This window comes from Lithobates pipiens, unplaced genomic scaffold (assembly GCF_037356315.1).
Source record: "Lithobates pipiens isolate NorthernLeopardFrog02 unplaced genomic scaffold, aLitPip1_a1.2 Scaffold_8, whole genome shotgun sequence".
Lineage (NCBI taxonomy): Eukaryota > Metazoa > Chordata > Amphibia > Anura > Ranidae > Lithobates > Lithobates pipiens.
The window spans coordinates 474,510,809-474,531,993 of NW_027507903.1; positions in this window are offsets into that span (position 1 = coordinate 474,510,809).

Here is a 21,185-nt window from a genome sequence, read left to right on the forward strand (position 1 = left end):
GGATTATATAGGAGAGGAACTCTCCTTACAATTAGGGTTGCCAGTGTCCAACACCTGAAGGTGACTATCTAACCCATGATGTAATGAATAGATCTCTGTGTCCCGTGATGTATGAACAAGAAAAGACACAAACCTCTTTTCTTCTAATTTTAATGAGTGGCCACGAGACTTGTTAAACTCCCTTCTGCGAAAAAGTTTTATCCCCATTGTGGGGTCACCAGTATGGTATTTGTATATTGAAATCATATCCCCGCTCAAGCTTCTCTTCTGCAGAGAGAATAAATTCAGTGCTCGCAACCTTTCCTCATAACGAATAACCTCCAGATCCTTTATTAGCTTTGTTGCCCTTCTTTGTACTCACTCCATTTCCACTACATCCTTCCTGAGGACTGGTGCCCAGAACTGGACAGCATACTCTAGGTGCAGCTGGACCAGAGTCTTGTAGAGTGGGAGAATTATCGTTTTATCTCTGGAGTTTATCCCCTTTTTAATGCATGCCAATATTCAGTTTGCTTTGTTAGCAGCAACTTGGCATTGCATGCCATTGCTGAGCCTATCATCTACTAGGATCCCCAGGTCCTTTTCTATCCTAGATTCCCCCAGAGATTCTCCCCCCAGTGTATAGATTGCATTCATATTTTTGCCACCCAGATGCATTATTTTACATTTTTCTACATTGAACCTCATAATTTGTTCAGATCTTTTTGCAAGGTTTCCACATCCTGCAGAGAAGTTATTGCCATGCTTAGCTTAGTATTGTACGCAAATACAGAGATTGAACTACTTACCTCATCCTCCAGATCGTTTATGAACAAATTAAACAGGATTGGTCCCAGCACAGAACCCTGGGGGACCCCACTACCCACCCCTGACCATTCCGAGTATTCTCCATTTTTCAACACCCTCTGAAATTACCCTTGTAGCCAGTTTTCAATTCATGTACTCACCCTATGGTCCATGCCATAGGGTGAGTCTTGATGAATGTAAGAATAGGCCTTGCTGTAAAAAATTTAAATATCATGCTCGTGTAGGAAATTACCATGCCCAGTAAACTATATATTTGTAGGAAATGTATGTAGGTAATATATATTTTTATGGGATTAATATGACATGTGGGAATACATAGTGACATGACTATGAACACAGCTATACAGGACAAGACTACCTCTTCCCTGCCTTTAGTATGTCAAAGTCAAACTTTAGGCATTGTAATTAAACTGTTCCCAACCAGCCACCGCAGTTGTACTACGGCAGAATGGCAGGGGCAGCCGAATCGCCGCCATACTACGCCGGGCGTGCGCCCCATCAGCGGCCATGATGATCGCATTCGATCCAGAACCAATCAGTCTCCAGGCCCAGGACAATGAAATCTGGACTGGACCTGGTGATTAGTCCTGGCGAATGAGATCCTTCCCCATATCGTGTAACTGTAAACACTGACAGGGGAAGTGATGTCAACTCTCCTCCTGACGGTCTTTTCCGTTCCAGACCGAGGAGAGATAACATCTAATAGTAAGTGTACCAACACTACACTGACACCAGGTCCCATAGGCACACAATTCACCCCCCGATCACCCCCTACTCACCCCGCCAGTAAACCCCTTCACCACCTGTCACTGTGTCACCCAGTAAGTAAGCTTTAAGATTTTTTTTTGATCGCTGTACTGGTGTCATTAGTGACAAAAATCAGCGTTAGGGTAATTAGTCTTAGGCCCAGATAGGTCCCCACCCAACCCCCCTAATAAAGGTTTAACCCCTTGATTACCCGCTGTCACCAGTGATCAGTGTATAAGTGTCACGGGTGATGCAGTTTAGCTAGTTTATTTTTTATAGCGTCAGGGCACCCTCCGTATTTTACCCAATAAAGGTTTAATCCCCTGATCACCCGGTGGGTGAGCAAAGTTAGGTTCTGCGTCGCCCCAGGCAGCGTCAGATTAGTGCCAGTAGCACCCACGCACGCACCATACGCCTCCCTTAGTAGTATAGTGTGTGAACAGATCGATATCTGATCTGATCAGAACTATATTAGCGTCCCCAGCTGTTTAGGGTTCCCATAAATGCAGTGTTAGCAGGATCAGCCCAGATACCTGCTAGCACCTGCATTTAGCCCCTCCGCCCAGCCCACCCAAGTGCAGTATCAATTGATCACTGTCACTTACAAAACACTAAACACATGACTGCAGCATTAGCAGAGTCAGGCCTGATCCCTGCGAACGCTAACAGTTTTTTTGGTAGCGTATGAATCAGTCGCTGGCAGTCAGGTGCTTTTTTTCTTGTGAGTCTCACTAGTGTACCAGTAAATTTAGAGACCAAAATGTCAAATCGAAGGCACACTAGTGAAGAGGCCTACACGTTTCTGAGAATGACAGATAGTGAAGAGGAAGTCACTCATCTGTCAGATTCAGGCTCAGAATATGAACCTGTAGACAGCAGCGGCACCCTGACAGATAGCTCTGATGACAAACTCAGGCGTACCAGACCCCGTTCTTCTGCTGTCATTGAGGTGCAAGAACCACAGGTCCCTCATATGGAGCAGAGAGCCAGAACTAGCGCCACTCTTCCTTCTGGTGAACTGGCAACCACCAGCGGCCTAGTACATCCTGGTTGTACATCCAGCACTGCAGTATTACGTGGTGACGTGACGAGTCCCATGAGTGAAGTTCAAGCTGGCGAGGTTGCTAGCATGAGTAGATTCCTGCTGCCACCAAGAATAAGACAAAGACAGGCCCATTGAGCCCATAGTGCCCCTTCTGCTGTATTCCCCAATCCTAATTGGGAGCCCACCACTTCTGCAGCACCCGTACTTCCCCCATTCACTGGCCAACCCGAAATTCAGGTGGAAACAGTTGATTTTACTTCACTTCATTTTTATTCGCTGTTTTTCACCGAAGATCTCTATAAATCTTTTGTGGACCAAAGCAATTTATGTGCTGGTCAATTCATCACCGCTAATCCCAAGCTGACCCTTACCAGAGAATGAAAACCAATTACGGATTGCGAATTTAAGACCTTCCTGGACCTATCCCTCCTCATGGGCATAACTAAAAAGAGTGAGTTGCGGTCATATTGGTCCACTGACCCAATTCACCATATGCCCATGTTCTCTGGTTCCATGACCAGGACACTATACGAGCAGATCTTGCGGTTCATGCATTTCAACGATAATGAACTCTGTCGTCCTCGGGGTGACCCTGAATTTGATCGATTCTACAAAATTGGGCCCCCTTGTAAACCACTTCAACCAACGTTTTGCAGCCTTGTTTACTCCCCCATCAAGTTGTCTGCATTGATGAGTCCCCAATTAAGTTTTCTGGCCGCTTTTCATTCAAACAGTATCTTCCAAGCAAGCATGCCAGACACGGGGGTCAAGATGTATAAGCTCTATACATATAGTCTTATGGTTTACGAGTTAAGAGATAGTTACGTATAGACGGAGAACTGCCCAGACTACATAGGGAGTGCTGGTAAGATTGTGTGGGACTTGGTGTCACCCTTATTTGGAAAGGGGTACCACTTGTATGTGGACAATTATTACACAAACGTGCTACTTTTTAGTCCCTTGTTTGATCATCAAATTGGCGCATGTGACACCATGCAATCTAATCACAGATTAGAGATGTAATAATTTGCTCGCTGTGAAGTGGAGGGATAATAACTATGTTTTTGTTCTGTCCTCCCTTCATGCAGACACAACGGTCCAAATTCCTATGGCGATTGGTGTTGTGGAGAAACCCCTCTGTGTCCATGAATATAACCTTAATATGGGAGGGGTGGACCTCAACGACCAGTTGTTGGCGCCGTACCTAATTGCCCGTAAGGCCAGACGCTGTTACAAAAAAGTGTCTGTATGTTTATTTCAATTGGCTCTGCTGAATGCTTTTGTGCTATACAAAGCTTCAGGAAGAACTGGAGCCTTCCTTAAATTCCAGGAAGAGATAATCGCAGCCCTTCTGTTTTCAGACGGTGCTGTGGCCCAACTTCCCAGTGCAAATGCAGTAAGCTGGCTGCATGAGAGGCATTTTCCGCACGTTCTCTCTGGTACCCCTACCCAAAGAAACCCCCAAAGAAGATGTCGTGTCTGTAGAAAGCACGGATATAGGTGTGAGACCCACTTTTATTGTCCCTCCTGTCCTGACCAACCTGGTCTTTGCATTGGTGACTGTTTCGAAAACTACCACACACTAGTTGAGTATTAGCATAGGGTACAGCACCACACAGTCCTAGGCACACATACACTGGGTCTCGAAAGATGTGAAGGCCATCACATTTTGAGAGACCCTAATCTGCAATGTTCGGTTTACAGTTTTTTTGCAGTTTTTATAAAGGTGAAAAAAATGTACACACAAAAAACAAAAAAATAAATAAATATAAATAAAAAAGCCAAAAATAGTTGCGGTTGTATTTTTCTTCTCTCTCTCTATTGCTCTCTCTCTCTTATGTTCGCTCTCTACTGTTCGCTCACTATCGTTATCTCTCTGTTTTATTTTTACTATGTTTTATTGTATTTGCTTTGCAGGTATGGTATGTTATACTGTAATGTTTTTTTATTAACCATCATTTGCTTAGCAGGCACGCCATTCAGCTGCAGCATGGGTTTATTTATCTTGACAACAGCGTTTTCTCACACGATACATGAAGCCGTGACTCCAGTGCTGTCGGAGGTGATTTCACCACCACAGTTAAAAAAAAACGGTTTGCTCCTAACATTAGGGGCAAATTTCCCCCATGCTTCGGCATATGTCTTGCATACACACGGTCACACAAATGTTTTTGGAAATTTCGATTGGCAAGAACGCGCTGACGTACAACACATACAATCGGACTGGAAAAAGGGAGTTTAATAGCCAGTGCGCCACCCTTTGGGCTCCTTCTGCTAATCTCATTTATATCTTGTGTTAGTAGAAGTTTGGTGAGAGAAGATTCATGATTTTCAGCCTTGTGCCTTTCAGATCGTTACTGCTTTTCACTTTGTGTTTGTGGGTTCATATCTGTTTTTCAGTGTGTTCTTTTATGGTTTGTATCTGTTTTTAAGTGCATTATTGTCCACTCGTTTCTGATTTTCAGGTCGCTCTTCTCAGGCCTTTCTGATTTTCAGTGCGTTCTGTTAGTTCGCTCTGACCATCCAACCTTTTTCTAGCCATGTTGCAGGTACATACTCATCATAGAGTTCGTGCTATGTGGGGGCTTGATATTGGGGTTCTTACTTTGACCCAAGCCCAGCATGACCAATTCTCATACATGTCTTTTTTTGCGGGAGATCCATGAGAATAATCCTGATGATTTCAGGAATTATCTCTGGATGACGGACCCCGTCTTTCACCGTTTGTTGGCTTTGCTGTCCCCTTATATTACAAAGCAGGACACCTGCATGCGGCAAGCCATCACTCCTGAGCAGAGGCTAGTCGCCACATTGCGGTACTTGGTGACGGGGAGAAGTCTGCAGGACATCAAGTTCTCGACTGGCATCCCCCCAGGCTCTGGGAATCATTATTCCAGAGACCTCTTCTGCCATCATACAGGTCCTGCAGAAGGACTTTATTAGGGTAAGTTTTCTCCTTTAAAGTGGTAGTAAACCTGCTGACAATTTTGTTTTTTATACCCCTGTAAGGCAAAAGGCATAATGAGCTAGTATGCACCGCATACTAGCTAATTATGAAATACTTTCCTTAGAACGAGGCGTCCATATCTCACCTGGTCCATGCTGAGGTAGATGACATGTTGCCTTGGCGTGTCTTCTGGGTATCACAGCTCCAGCACTGTGAGTGGCTGGAACTGCGATGTCGTCACTCCCATGCATTCATGCGGGAGACTTCTTTCCAGCAAGGTCCGGCGTATGCCGGGCTTTCAGCCAAGAATACCCTGTGCGCATGCGCTGCTGCAGTCAGCGGCTCATTGCAAGGGGAATATCTCCTAAACCGTACATATTTTTTTACATACAGGTAAGCCTTATTATAGGCTTACTTGTAGGTAAAAGTTAAACATTTGACTATATAACCACTTCAACATCACATTCTATGTATTTAATGTTTGAAAATGTATTGTATTTATTTCATCATTCCAAAATTACCATGATTGTAATATGATGTAAATGTCCTCTATGCCCTCATGCATGCTGGAAGTTTTTAAAGTTCCCTTTTTGTTCTTCATGCATATTTGCCTTCACTAACCTCCCCAGCATGCTATCCTGGGCCCATGCACACCTAGCCTAGTCACTTAACAATGTATTTTGTCAGCTTAACTCCCTAAAATGTGTACAAATGTGATTTTTGTCCTTAAATTCAGCAGAGTGAAAGAGGATTTATTTTGGGGTCCCAAACTTATTTGGAACCCTCTCTCCCCCCAACCGCTAAGTCAACCGATACCAATCCTCTATCTGCTTACTTTCTCCTCTAATCCATACACACTATACCTACCTCTTTTGTGGTCATATTTATGGATGAATTCACCAAAGAATGTAGTGCAAGGGCTTGCCTGAATACTTTCAAATGGTACTGTTTAAAGTTTTGTTCCCCTATTATCTTTATAGGTAATTGCAGAATAGTGATGGACGAACTTTCGACGGGACGTTTCACGAACGCGATCCACGAACGTGCCCAACTGTTTAAAGTTTCGTTCCCCTATTATCTTTATAGGTAATTGCAGAATAGTGATGGACGAACTTTCGACGGGACGTTTCACGAACGCGATCCACGAACGTGCCCAAATGTTCGCGAACCGCAAGGTTCGTGGCGGACCCCATTGACTTTAATGGCAGACGAACCTTAAAAACCTCCACGTCATATTTTCAGCCACAAAATACTAGCTGTGCACACATAGTCCCACAACATGGACACTGACATAACAGAAGTATTAAGTGAATCTGGGATCGACAACGACAAGCATTTTTTTTTATCTGTGAAAATTTGACAATTCAGGAGCGCATGAAGGCCATGGAGGAGAGGCAAGGTCAGGCCAGGCTATGAAGGGGGTGCAGGAGATGATCAGTGCTACAGCCAGGGCAGCACAGTCCTGTGCCAGTGTCCCAGTGTGCCAACCTGTGCTTGAGCCCCTCCCTCTGCCTGGCCCTTACCCCCACCTATGCAGGGCTCCACTGCATTGGTCCGGAGGTACCAGTCCAGTGCTGATCCTCAGCCATGGTGCTGGCACTGCCTGCTGATTGGCTTCTTCGCTGCTATCTCCCTCATTGTCTGAAATCAGCACCGCGATAGAGACTGAGCACTGACACCAGCACCATGATACAGAGCACTGACACCAGCACCGAGATACAGAGCACTGAAACCAGCACCATCATAGAGAGCACTGACACCAGCACTGTGATATAGAGCACTGAGACCACACCAGCACCGAGATAGAGAGCACTGACAGCACACCGGCATCGAGATAGAGAGAGAGCACTGACACCAGCACCGAGATAGAGAGCACTGACACCAGCACCGCGATAGAGAGCACTGACACCACACCAGCACCATGATAGAGAGCACTGACACCAACACTGAGATAGAGAGCACTGACACCACACCAGCACCGAGATAGAGAGCACTGACACCAGCACCGTGATAGAGAGCACTGACACCAGCACCGTGATAGAGAGCACTGACACCACACCAGCACTGGGATAGAGAGCACTGACACCACACCAGCACCGAGATAGAGGGCACTGACACCAGCACTGATACCAGCAACTCGCTGCGGGATCCAAAAATACGACACCGCTCAACCTCTTCAAACAGGAGGGTACGGGCATATAGTACAGTGTGCTTTTTTTGTACAAGTGAGCCAAAAGTAGAAAAAAGGTCTGTGTGCTAGATTATATAAATCGTTTATAGAGTTATGCATATACATGGTCTACTGGTCACATGTGTTGAATTCCTCTGAGATCCATGCCTCATTCATTTTTATAAATGTGAGGTAGTCAACACTGTCGTGAGCTAGGCGAGTTTGCTTATCGGTCACGATCCCTCCTGCTGAATGTCCTTTCGGACAGGACACTGGATGAGGGGAAAGCCAACAGTTCCATTGCAAATTATGCAAGCTCTTGCCAGAGGTCAAGCCTGCCCACCCAGTAGTCCAGGGGTTCATCACTTCTCAGAGTGTCCACATCGACCGTTAACCTGATGTAGTCGGACACCTGTCGGTCTAGGCGTTCCCTGATGCTGGATCCGGATAACACCTGTCGATGGGTCGGCTGAAAGAATGATCTCATATCAGAAGTGACCCACACATCTTCAAACCATCCTCTTCTTGCAGGCGCTGTTGGATTGGTACCCGCAACTCTTTCTCTGGGAGTGGGAATTCCTCCTCTGCCAGTGCACGGAAAAGCAGAATGCAGCATTTCTGGAAGCAAGGCCTGGAAGTGCTCCATTCTGACAGCCCTCTGTGACGGTGGTAACATTTCCGCCATTTTGTGTTTGTACCGGGGGTCTAAGTACGTTGCCACCCAGTACTGGTCCTTGACCTTTATGCTTTTTATACGGGGGGTCCCTGTTAAAACACTGGAGCATGAAGGCCCCTATTTGCACTAAACTGGAAGCAGTGTGGTGGCCTGGCTCTTGCTTATCATCCAGGATGTCGTCCTCTTCGTTCTCCTCTCCCCATCCACGGACAACAGGTATCCCAGAAAGGTTTAAAGCATGCTCTTCTTGCTCCTCCTTATCCGCCCCGGCACCATCCTCCTCTGACTCCTCTTCAGACTCCTGTTGTTGACTTGTCTCAGATAGAGTAGCCCCCCCTGGGAATTCATCCAGCATTGCGACTTCCTCATCTTCCTGCTCCTCCATGGCTTGATCAATGACACGACGCAATGCACGCTCCATAAAGAAGGCATAAGGTACGATGTCACGGATCGTGCCATGGCTGTGACTGACCAGTTTGGTGATCTCATCAAATGGCCGCAGAAGTCTGCATGCGATGCGCATGAGCAGCCACTGGCGCGGTGAAAAGAAACCAAGCTCGCCAGAACCTGTTCTGCCACAGAGTTCGTACAGGTAGTCGTTAACTGCACATTTCTGATGGAGCAGCCTATCGAGCATATAGAAGGTTGAGTTCCATCGCCTCGGGCAATCGCAAATAAGACGTCTGACCGCCAGATTGTGTCGCCGCTGAATGTCAGCAAGGCAAGCCATGGCCGAGTAAGATCTTCTGATGGGCCGGGATTTTCCTTGCCTGCCGCAAGATGTCCTGGACCCCAGGGTATTTGACAACGAATCGCTGCATGACCAAGGTTAAGACGTGTGCCATGCATGGCACGTGTGTCATTTTGCCCTGTTTCAATGCGCTAAGCAGATTGGCACCGTTGTCACACACCACTTTACCAACTGTCAAATTGAGCGGTGTTAGCCACTGATCTGCCTGTGAACGCAAAGCTGAAAGGAGTGCAGGGTGTGTGGCTCTTGGCTTCCGCACAACAGACGCAGCACAGCATGGCAACATCTCACCTGGCATATCGAATAGGTTCTGGGGATCTTGGGAGGTTCAGCGGAAGAGACGCTAGCAGCGGAAAAGGAGGAGTCAGCCGAGGAGGAGAGGGAGGATGGAGTAGGAGGAGAAGAAGAGCCAGGCCTGCATGCAATCCGTGGCTACATGGGTGCAACGGGTTACATGCTTGACGGCCGTCAGAAGGTTCACCCAGTGGGCAGTAAAAGTTATATACCTTCCCTGCCCGTGTTTGCTAGACCATGTGTCTGTGGTCAGATGTATCGTGGCACCGACACTGTGTGCCATAGATACATTCACTTGCCACTGAACATGGCCTTATATCTCTGGGATGCCCTTCTGTGAGAAATACTTCCTTCCTGGGACCTTCCATTGTGGTGTCCCAATGGCCAAAGATTTTTTGAAAGGCCTCCGAGTCCACCAGTTTATATGGCAGTAGTTGGCGGGCTAACAGTTCTGACAAGCCAGCGGTCAACCGTTGGGCAAGAGGGTTATCCGGTGTCATCATTTTTTTACGCTCGAACATTTGGCCCACAGAAGCCTTCCTTTTTCCAGAAAAACGTGAGGATGGCATGATGGAAGGTGGAGTGGAGGAAAATTCTGAGGAGAGAGGAGAAGGAGAAGTAGAAGAGGCTGGACGGTGAGAGCCTGGAGTGTGGCTTTGTGTGTTCCGTTGCTCCCACTGGGCTCGGTGATGGCAGCTCATGTGCCTTCTTAAGGCGGTCGTCCCTAGGTGAGTGTTGGGCTTACCATGACTTATGCGTTGACTGCAAAGGCTGCAGATGGCAACACTATTGTCAGCAGCGGACACGTTAAAAAAAAGCCCACACTGCGGAGCCATGTGCCGGCGTCCTGGAAGCGCCAGATGTGACCGTACATGGTTGATGCCTCGCTCCTGATACATTAGCAGTCTGGTTTGTCCCTCCTGTGCAATGTAAGTTTTGCCTACTTCTCCTCCCTATCTGCTGTTCCATATCCCCCTCTTAACTCCCCTCCTCTTCCTCTCTTGTGGGCACCCACGTGACATCACTAGACACGTCATCATCGACGTCACCTTCCACACCGCTATAATTAGAGATCTCGGAGTAGGCAGCAAATCAGGGCCAACCTCCTTGGGCTGATCTGGGTACTGTCGTCAGACTGCTGAGTGGCGTTTGTTGCTACCTACTCTTCCTGATCCAATGCCAAGAATGGCTGCGCATCGGCAATGTCTTGTGATGGATCGGAAAATAATTCCTGTGACTCAAGCGGGGGAGATATGGTGGTGGTGGTGTTGGTGGTAGTGTCTTTGGGGGTGCACACAGCAGAGAGTGAAGAGGGTGCAGATCGAGAGGATGAGGAGCGTGCAGAAGAGTAAGGCTGAGTGATCCACTCAACCAAGTCTGGTGCGTCCTTTGACGTAATCGAATGCACCTTCTGCAATTCGCCACTTTGGCTCAAGCCTGTTGCTCCTTCCCTACCCTTACCACCCCTGCGGAAGGGCTGGCCTCTTCCTCTGCCTGTCATTTAAATGACCCTGTGACAAAAGTCTCTAGAGATGTGCAGTATATGTGGAAGAAGGTATATAACACCCCACTTCAATCTGTCGTTATGGGGGGCCACTGGTCTATCACACCAGTTATAATACTTTTTTCTAATAGCATTTGTCACTCTTTGTAGTATCGCTGCAGAACCGCTCAGCAGTCACATTGCTGCACAGTGGAAATGCACTATACTATGCTTTCTATATTTGAAAGTATTTTATACGTGTATTACACCCCTATATGCTGCACACCAAATAGTACGCCTATACGAGTCCTTAAAAGGACCTTTGTGGACCTAATAGTAGCTAGCTAGTAGCTAGTGAATTGCAGACTGTCCCTGATCCAAACACCAAACTGTCTCTACACTAAGAAACGACAGCTGCAGAATCGGTCAGCAGCACTGCATGCAGTGCACTATAATATGCTTTCTATATTTGAAAGAAAGTATATTATACGTGTATTACAACCCTATATACTGTACACCTATACCAGTCCTTAAAGGGACCTTTGTGGACCTAATAGTAGCTATCTAGTAGCTAGTGAATTGCAGACTGTCCCTGCTCCAAACACCAAACTGTCCCTACACTGAGAAACGAAAGCTGCAGAATCGGTCAGCAGCACTGCATGTGTGACGGACTGGGGTTTATATGGTCACAAAACAGACACCCCAAAGCAAAGTACATATTCATTTTTTGTTATATTTCTAAACATCTCCCTTCTATTCTATTAATAACCAGTAGATGGCAGAGAAGGTACACAAACAGAGTCTATATAAGGCCACACACCATGTGACTGGAAATTAAACTACTTCCAGCCATAAAGTCAGTGGTCATATCTCATGCTGTTTGTGTGATTCTTTGCAGGTATGTACTCTAAATTGTTCCTAATCTGTATTAACCTGTGATAGAAAGATTCCTAAACATCTTGAGCAGATGCAGAAAAAGTCTCAGCAGATTTTATGCTATAGTTTTGCTGTAATTAGAAGTTTAGAACAGCATGTGTCAGAAACAAGTGAAAAGTGCATAAGAACATGAAAATACTGCATTAGTCAGAACAAATGTCTATGATAAACACTAAACCTTTCTAAATAGGTATATTTAAACCCGATTTATTGAAAATGGCATAGATTTATAGAAGCACATGTTTTCTGTTATTTAATATAGAAAAAAACCTATTGTATGTAAAGCTTATGTATTGCATCATACAGACATGCAATGTGCACCATCTAGTGGTTAAAAAAGAGTACCACCATGATAATATTTGTATTAAAGCAATGCATTGCCAGTATGATTATTGCACACTTAAAATGTACCAGAGAGATAAAGATAATTATCTATAACACTGAATAACAGGGATATATATGTTATTAAATTTAGTAATGTTCATTGTTATAACTACGTTTTAAAATACTTTAGTTAAAATCGGTATTATATATATTGTTAATGTTTATAAACATGTGACTATAAAAATGTAAAAGATGTATTGTTATGTAAAAATAAAACTACTTCCAGCCATAAAGTCAGTGGTCATATCTCATGCTGTTTGTGTGATTCTTTGCAGTCCACGCCAAGCTGATCACCTTATCTCATCGCGTCTACAATCATCGGCTCTCTTAATTCACATTTTGAGGCCGGTAACATTTTGGGGGCTCGTGTGCCGGGGCCGGTAACACATGCAGTGCACTATAATATGCTTTCTATATTTGAAAGAAAGTATATTATACGTGTATTACAACCCTATATACTGTACACCTATACCAGTCCTTAAAAGGACCTTTGTGGATCTAATAGTAGCTAGCTAGTAGCTAGTAGGGATGAGCCGAACACCCCCCGGTTCGGTTCGCACCAGAACTTTCGAACGGACCCCAAATTCGTACGAACGTTAGAACCCCATTGAAGTCTATGGGACTCGAACGTTCAAAATTAAAAGTGCTTATTTTAACGGCTAATATGCAAGATACTGTCCTAAAAAGGGTTTGGGGACCTGGCTCCTGCCCCAGGGGACATGGGTCAATGCAAAAAAAACTTTTAAAAACTGACGTTTTGGCGGGAGCACTGATTTTAACGACGATTAAAGTGAAAAAAAAAAGGTGAAATATTCCTTTAAATATCGTGCCTGGGGGGTGTCTGTAGTATGCCTGTGAAGTGCCACGTGTTTCCCGTGTTTCGAACAGTCCCTGCACAAAATGACATTTAACGAAAATAACGTCATTTAAAACTGCTTGCGGTTTTAATGTTATATCTGGTTCCTGCAATATGGTTGAAAATCATTGAGAAAATCAGGCCAATCATGGCTCTCCTCGCTGCCGGCGCTGTGATTGGCCAAGCATGCGGGGTCACAGTGCATGCTTGGCCAATCATGAGCCAGCAATGCACTGCACCATTTCTGCTTTATATTTTTGAAAGAAAGTATATTATACGTGTATTACAACCCTATATACTGTACACCTATATCAGTCCTTAAACGGACCTTTGTGGACCTAATAGTAGCTAGCTAGTAGCTAGTGAATTGCAGACTGTCCCTGCTCCAAACACCAAACTGTCCCTCCCTACACTGAGAAAAGACAGCTGCAGAATCGGTCAGCACTGCAGTGCACTATAATTTGCTTTCGATATTTGAAAGAAAGTATATTATAAGTGTATTACAACCCTATATACTGTACACCTATACCAGTCCTTAAAAGGACTTGTGTGGACCTAATAGTAATAGCTAGTGATTAGACTGACTGTCCCTGCTCCACACAGCATCCTTTCCCTACACTGACAAAAGACAGAATGTAAAATGGCCGCCAGATTAGGTCTATTTAAAAGGTAGGGGGTATGTCCATGTGCTGAAATGTCTCAATTGGCTGTCCTGTACCCCATGATGGATGTGTCATGGGTCAAAGTTCTTCACAATGTAAACGAACAGCGCCAGTAGTCCGCCGGTTTGGCAAATCGCGAACAAGCAAAGTTCGCCGCGAACAGACCGCTGGGCGAACCGCAAGGGCGTCTCTATTGCAGAATGTAAAATTGTGCTTCAACTTGTAGTGTGTGTTCCTATGTTTGTATTATGACACTTCTTACCTGTCCAGTGGGCTGCCAATAGTGTAAGTAAGGAGGGCCTGGCCAAAGTAAAACACATTATGTATGCATTCAGCTCTCAATGAAGTGGAGAGTGTTACCTGTCCACTTCATCTACCTCCCCCCTAACATTTTTAAATGGGCCATCAGAGGGGGTGAGGAATGTGATAAGTGGACCTTATAATTTTATCTTTAAATACTCCTTAAAATAAATGTTATACTGATGTTGGGCAAGAATGTTTGTGTCTAATCTGCAAATGTACTATTTTTTTTTCTTATTTGACTCTACAGTTTTCTTCAATGCCACAGGAATGGCAGACTGTGGGACTTTCCCAACAGCAGAGGGGCAATTGATGGGAAACACGTCCACATCGTGACACCCCCCCCAACTCGGGGTTATACTCTTACAACTCTAATGGGTTTAATAGTATTATGATGTTGGTGGTGGTGTCGGCGACATACGACTTTATCTATGTGGATGTGGGGAAGAATGGCCAAATGTCAGATGGTGGAGTCATCACCCAGACCGAGTTCTACAGATGGCTCCAGAGTGGTGGCTTGGGATTGCCACCTGCAGAAGACAACGTGGCTGGTCTACCATTCGTCTTTGACGCTGATAAAGCGTTTGGGCTTGGTGAACACCTGAGGACCCTCACCCCGGACCAGAGGGTTTTTAACTACCAGCTGGCCAGAGCCAGAAGAGTGGTGGAGAATGCTTTTGGCATAATGGCCAGCCAGTTCTGCCTATTCCTGATGCCAATTCACATGGTGGAATGCAAAATAAACCATATAGTACTTGCATGCTGCATTATGAACAACTTTCTAAGAAGAAATGCTTCGAACTGTGTGGCTTCAGTTGAGCCTGAGACAGGATTGCCAGATCAGGCTCAGGCTGATGGTGCTGTGTTGATATTGCCTTCATCCTGGCTTGCCCCCCCCCCCCCCCCCCAATGCGTCCACAAAGTCCGTCAAAATTATCTGGAATAATGCAGGTAGTGGATATGCCAGCAAATGTCTGAGAAACATTTTTAAAATATTTTTTTTTTAAACTGAAATTATATTTCATTTGATTCAGGCTACTTTCACACTGGGGCAGGCGGGAGCCGGCAGTAAAGCAGCATTATTTTTAGCACCACTTTTCCATGGTTTTAACGGTGCTATTTGGCCGCTAGCGGGGGGCAGTTTTAACCCCCGCTAGCGGCCGAAAAGGGGTTAAAACCATCTGGTTTGCGGCGCTACCCTATTGTTTTCAATGGGAGGGGGCACTTTAGGAGTGGTGAATACACCGCTCCTATAGTGCTGCAAAGATGCGGCTTTCAGGACTTTTTTGATCGTCCTGCAAGCGCACCGCTCCAGTGTAAAGGCCCTCAGGTGCTATACAGGCGCTATTTTTAGCTCTGTAGTGCCTGTATAGCACCTCAATGGGAAAGTAGCCTTACTGCTTGTGTTTCTTTTAGCTGTCTCCTAGGTTCTCCAATGGGCTTTTCTTTTTGGCCATTTTCTTCAATAGTGCAAACGTAATTTATTTGCTACATGAGGTGACAATCTCTTCTTCAGTTAACTAATATGTTGTGGGTCTGCTACACACACACACCTTGTTTTTGTTTTAATGTATGTAATGCATTAACGCAAAAAAAAAACACATCCCTTTCAGCACCATGAATTATTAATTGTTTTGAGTCCTGAAAATGGCCTGACTGTGGCAAATTTACTAAAGGCAAATCCACTTTGCACTGCAAGTGTACTTGAAACTGCACTGAAAGTGCACTTGTAGTGCAAAGTGGATTTGCCTTTAGTAAATAACCCCCATTGTCACTGTAAACACCAACTTACTCCAAAAACTAGTATTGAGCATTGAAAGAAGTCACACATTGAGTATAAAACATTTTACTCAAAGCACATTCACATGTGCGTTAGAAAAGGGTTGCTGAACAAACCAACATATTTGTTGTCTAACATTTTTAGGTTTGACAGTACAAATAACCTTTTTTGGGTTAAACAGGCATATTTAAAAACCATAAAACATGCACAACTCAGGAATGTAGAAAGTTCAACTTTGACAAAGTGAAGGCAATATCAGACATTAGTATGTCCAAACTGTGTTGATCTTGCCTTCATCAGATGGGGTGATGTCACCCCTGTAAAAGCCAAATTTTGAAGATGCACACAAATTAGGAGTCAAAATATGGATTTGCTTCCTGATTCCATGGCTAATGTCAACATGTGCTAGCGCTCATCATTGGGGATCAATGGACATGTTTTCGGGGGTGCAACCCCTTCCTCTCATCTACTTTAGTTGCACTCACAAAGGGTTGTACCCACAAAATGCGTACATTGATATCCCGTGATGGCAGATAGCACATGTTGACACACTGTGTGCATCTTCAAAAATTGGCTTTTAAAATACTTTAAAACTTGGTTTAAAAGAAAAATGTATACAACAGAATGGTACAATTTTTGTGTGTTTTAGATTCTGCCTAAAACATCAATGATGTCCTTCAATTTTTTTTGAACATCGTTGCTGTTTTCCTTTATCAGCTATAAATCACAATTGCACACCATGATCTCTCTGATGAGGACGTGTGCACTTGCACTGGTGAAATTGAAAATTCTTCCACAACATCCACATCACCTAAAAATAAAAAAACACACCATGTATTATAAATATGCAGGCATACATCTATTACCTGAAGCTGTGGTCTCAGACACTCACCTGTTGTGGTCACTATTTCGCCCACTTGATAAACCTCTCCTTCCTCCACATCCTGAGGTTGTGGTGCAGTGACTTCCCCTTCTTTATGAGGTTGGGTGTCCCTGGTGTCCTCTGATGTCCAGAGTCTTTTCTCCCCTATATGAATTAAAAAATAGGTATACTTAGCACACACATATTTGAGGACAGAATTAGGAATATGAAACATTGCTTGGAAGTGACGTACAATTGTCTGTTTTGGCAGAGTTCCAAGCTGAAGACATTATTTTTTTCCCTTTCTAAAGCTAAAATACTTACCTGTTCTGTGCAAGTTTCACACATGGAGACTCCCCTAGTATCCACTGGAGCACCTGTATGGGACACCCTAAAAAGGGTGTTCTGGTGTCCCACACTAGTGCTCCTGCATTCACCTGAACCTGAAACTTGCCATTTTAAACTGTACAACAGTAAAGAAAAGCACATTGAGCAGCACAAACTTAATAATAATAATAATAGGAACACACAACAAAATACTTTTTTGCAGCACTCTCTTGATTCTTCTGTACTGATCCTGCTCTGTTAAAATTTGAGGTCTGACCATCATTTCCTCAGTTGATCCTTGGATCGCTGTACCCCAAAATTCTTCTGCAGACTTTTCACAACTTTAGCCATGATATTAGCCTTTCTCACTCATTTGGGTTGCTGTATGGTCCATATTTCTCGTCATAGTCAGCCCTCTTTAAGATGTCCACCATCTCCACCATCTCACCAAAGGACATATTTGAGGCCTTAAATCTCCTGGATCAGGATGTTTGTGGCTCTGGCCTTTAGTTATCCTCCACATTGCTGCTCTCCTCTGCATGCACCTGCTCTTTCTTCGCCATGTGCTCTCCCACTGCGCCGAAAGAGAAGGGGTGTGGAATATACTAGAAAGAAGGTCAGGGGTGGGCGGAGTTTCACGCATGTGCAGTGTATAGAAAGCATAACACACGCGCGTCATACATGCGATCTGTGAGCGGAGGACAGAGTAGTGTAAGGGCCAATCGCGCTAACGAAGGTACCATTTTAACTTGGGGCATCAGTGGCCTATACTGCTTATAGATTGAGGCCTATATTGGGACAAGATTAGGAGAGTTTAGCCTGGCATTAAGGTTTGTCTTGTGTTGTGTCTTGCAGATTAAATGGATAGATTCATTGATCAATACTTCCTCCCCAACTTCATTGATAAATACAGGGAGCTGCACTGTCTGTGGCAAGTGAAACACCAATTTTATGACAACAAAATAAAGAGGAAGGCAGCGTTAGATCAATTGCTGAAATTGGTGAAGCCAGTGATTCCCGCGCCAATTTGAAGTGCAAAATAATATATAACTTATAATAGGGAGCGCAAAAAGGTCCAGGATTCCATGAGATCCGGAGCAGCAGCAGATGACATTTATGTCCCCATGTCAGACCAGAGTAAAATCAGGCCATCACTCTCAACCTTTCCATCCACTCTTCCTTCCACTCTCCCTTCCACATCAGATGAGGTTTCCAAAGTCCAACCTGGGCCTTCCACCCAGGAAGATGTGGAGGAGCCCAGCTTGAACCAGGTATAGCATTGTTCAACATATTTCTTGTCCAAAAATTGAATAATGTTAACTAGATATTAGTATTAATCACAAATTTTCGGAATTAACAAAGTGGTTTACATATCAATAGACAGTAGTAGCCAAAAATGATTGGGACAAGAATGAACAATTCTGGGGTCAGAATGATAGTCTTTTCTATTTGTTAACATTCAATTTGCAACAGTGCTGAGCTCGAAATTATGTGTGATTGATGACCAAAAAACTAAAAATATGTCCCATTTTCATACACAGGAAAGTCTCAGCCAGGAAGAGGCTGTGGAAAGTCTCAGCCAGGAGAAGGCAGTGAAAAGTCACAGCCAGGAGGAGGCTGTGAAAAGTTTCAGCCAGGAGGAGGTGGGGTAAGTGGCAGCCAGGAGGTGGCCATGCCCAGTAGCCTGACCGAATCCCAGGTTCCTCCCCTCCGCCTTCCAACAAAAAGTACCAGGAAGGGGAGGAATGTGGTGGAGTCAATGCTTTCTTTGATTCGGGAGGCTATTGTGGCCCTCAGAACCACCCCCAATATTCAAGAGGCCTATGCCTGCATGGTAGCCAGCAAAATGCAGGAAATGGAGGTGGGACAACGGCTCATTTGTGAGGAAGTGATCTATCTGGCCCTAAATAAGGGGTTGAGGGGCAAACTCACAAGCAAAATCCACCTGTGTGAGTTGGACAATCCTCCTCCACCTCTTGCCACAACTCTAACACCAGAGCCACAGCCCGGAAGCAAGCGTGGAAGGGAGCATGCAAGGAAGTCTTGAGAGTGATGGCCTGGTCTGACAAAAGACGCAGGCTGTGGTATGACCACAGCCTGGGGACATATATGTCATCTGCTGCTGTTCCTGATCTCTCTGAGTGCTGGACTGGATTGTGCTCCTTATTAAATGGGCTCCTCAGGCTACCAATTTTGCCTATCAAATAGTTGATGTGTGCCTTGGGGTACAAAGGCTTTGCCAACTTCACCAGTTTATCCAGCGTTGCTTTCCTCTTTATTTTGTTATGACCCCTAATAAATGTCTATTTTTTTAGCACAAATACTTGACTATGTGTTTTAGTTCAAAAAGGAAAGTTTGTTTGTAAGTAGGCAGGTACAATTCTAAAATACAATGTGAAATTAACAAGGGACACCAACACCAACCAATCTCCTTGAGGTTAAAAAATACATGATAATAATGGTGTTGTGGTAAAAAAATCTATAAACATTATTATGGAGATCACGAGAAATAATAAAGAAATCAGTTTGTCAAAACTTTGTGTGAATATCAGCAGCAAAACAATTTCATTATTCTAGCATTATAAAGAAGAGAATGCACTGCATTAAAAGATTAAAAACTTTGCAGCGTTGTGCTGTCTCCATTATGAAGCTAGTTTTACCAGGCCAAGCGCTTCCGTCTCATAATTGTTTCAGAGCATGCGTGGAATTTTGTGCGTTGGAATTGTCTACACACGCTCAGAATTTCCGACAACGGATTTTGTTGTCGTAAATTTTGAGATCCAGCTCTCAAATATTTGTTGTTGGAAATTCCAACATAAAATGTCTGATGGGGCATACACACGGTCGGAATTTCCAACAACAAGCTCACATCGAACATTTCTTGTCGGAAATTCACCATTCAGCTGCAGCACAGGTTTATTCATCTTGACAGCAACAGCGTTTGCCTACACGATACATAAAGCAGTGACTCCAGCGCTGTCTGAGGTGATTTCACCACCACAGTTAAAAAAAAAATGGTGTATGTATGCCCATCATTAGAAGTGGGTGGATGAAGGGTGGTATTCGAATGGTGAGCATAGCCACCGATCAATCTTTTTTTTCATTCAGCCCACAGGCTGCATGAAAAAAAAGAACATTACAATGTATGCCCAACAAGGACCAGCAACGTACTGGTATGTTGCTGGTCTTTGAGTGGTTATACCAGAATGATACCTGCAGGTTTCGGTATCATCTGGGTATCATTCTTTTCAGCCAGTGGTCGGCTTTCATGTAAAAGCAATCCTAGTAGCTAATTAGCCTCTAGACTGCTTCTATAAGCAGTGGGAGGGAACGTCACTCCCCTCCCACTGTCTTCCATGGTTTTCTCGGGCTCTCCTGTCCCAACAGGGAACCCGAGAATGCAGCCGGTGGTTCTGCCAGCTGACCATAGAACGGCTCCAATCATCTCTATAGCCAAAGAAACTGGAAGCTACGAGCATTTCATAACTTAGGTTTTGCCGGATATATACAGCGCTATTGGGAAATTGGCAAAGCATTTTATCACACTGATCTTGGTGTGGTCAGATGCTTTGAGGGCAGAGGAGAGATCTAGGGTCTAATAGACCCCAAATTTTTCAAAAAAGAGTATCTGTCACTACCTATTGCTATCATAGGGGATATTTACATTCCCTGAGATAACAATAAAAATGATAAAAAAATGAAATTAACAGTTTAAAAATAGAATAAAAAAGCGAAATAAATAATTATAATAAAAAAAAGCACCCCTGTCCCCCCCGTGCTCACACGCAAAGGCGAACGCAAGCATCAGTCCAGTGTCATATGTAAACAGCAATTGCACCATGCATGTGAGGTATCACCGCAAAGGTCAGATCGAGGGCAGTAATTTTAGCAGTAGATCTCCACTGTAAATCTAAAATGGTAACCTGTAAAGGCTTTTAAAAATGTATGTGGTTTGTCGCCATTGCAGGTTTGTGTGCAATTTTAAAGCATGTCATGTTTGGACAATATAGTGTGTTTTAGTGCATTAAAATTAAAATGAAAAAAAGTGTATTTTTTCCAACAAAATTGCGTTCGAAAAATCGCAGCGCAAGTACTGTGTGAAAAAAAAAATTGCAACACCCATCATTTTAATCTGTAGGGCTTTTGCTTTTAAAAAAA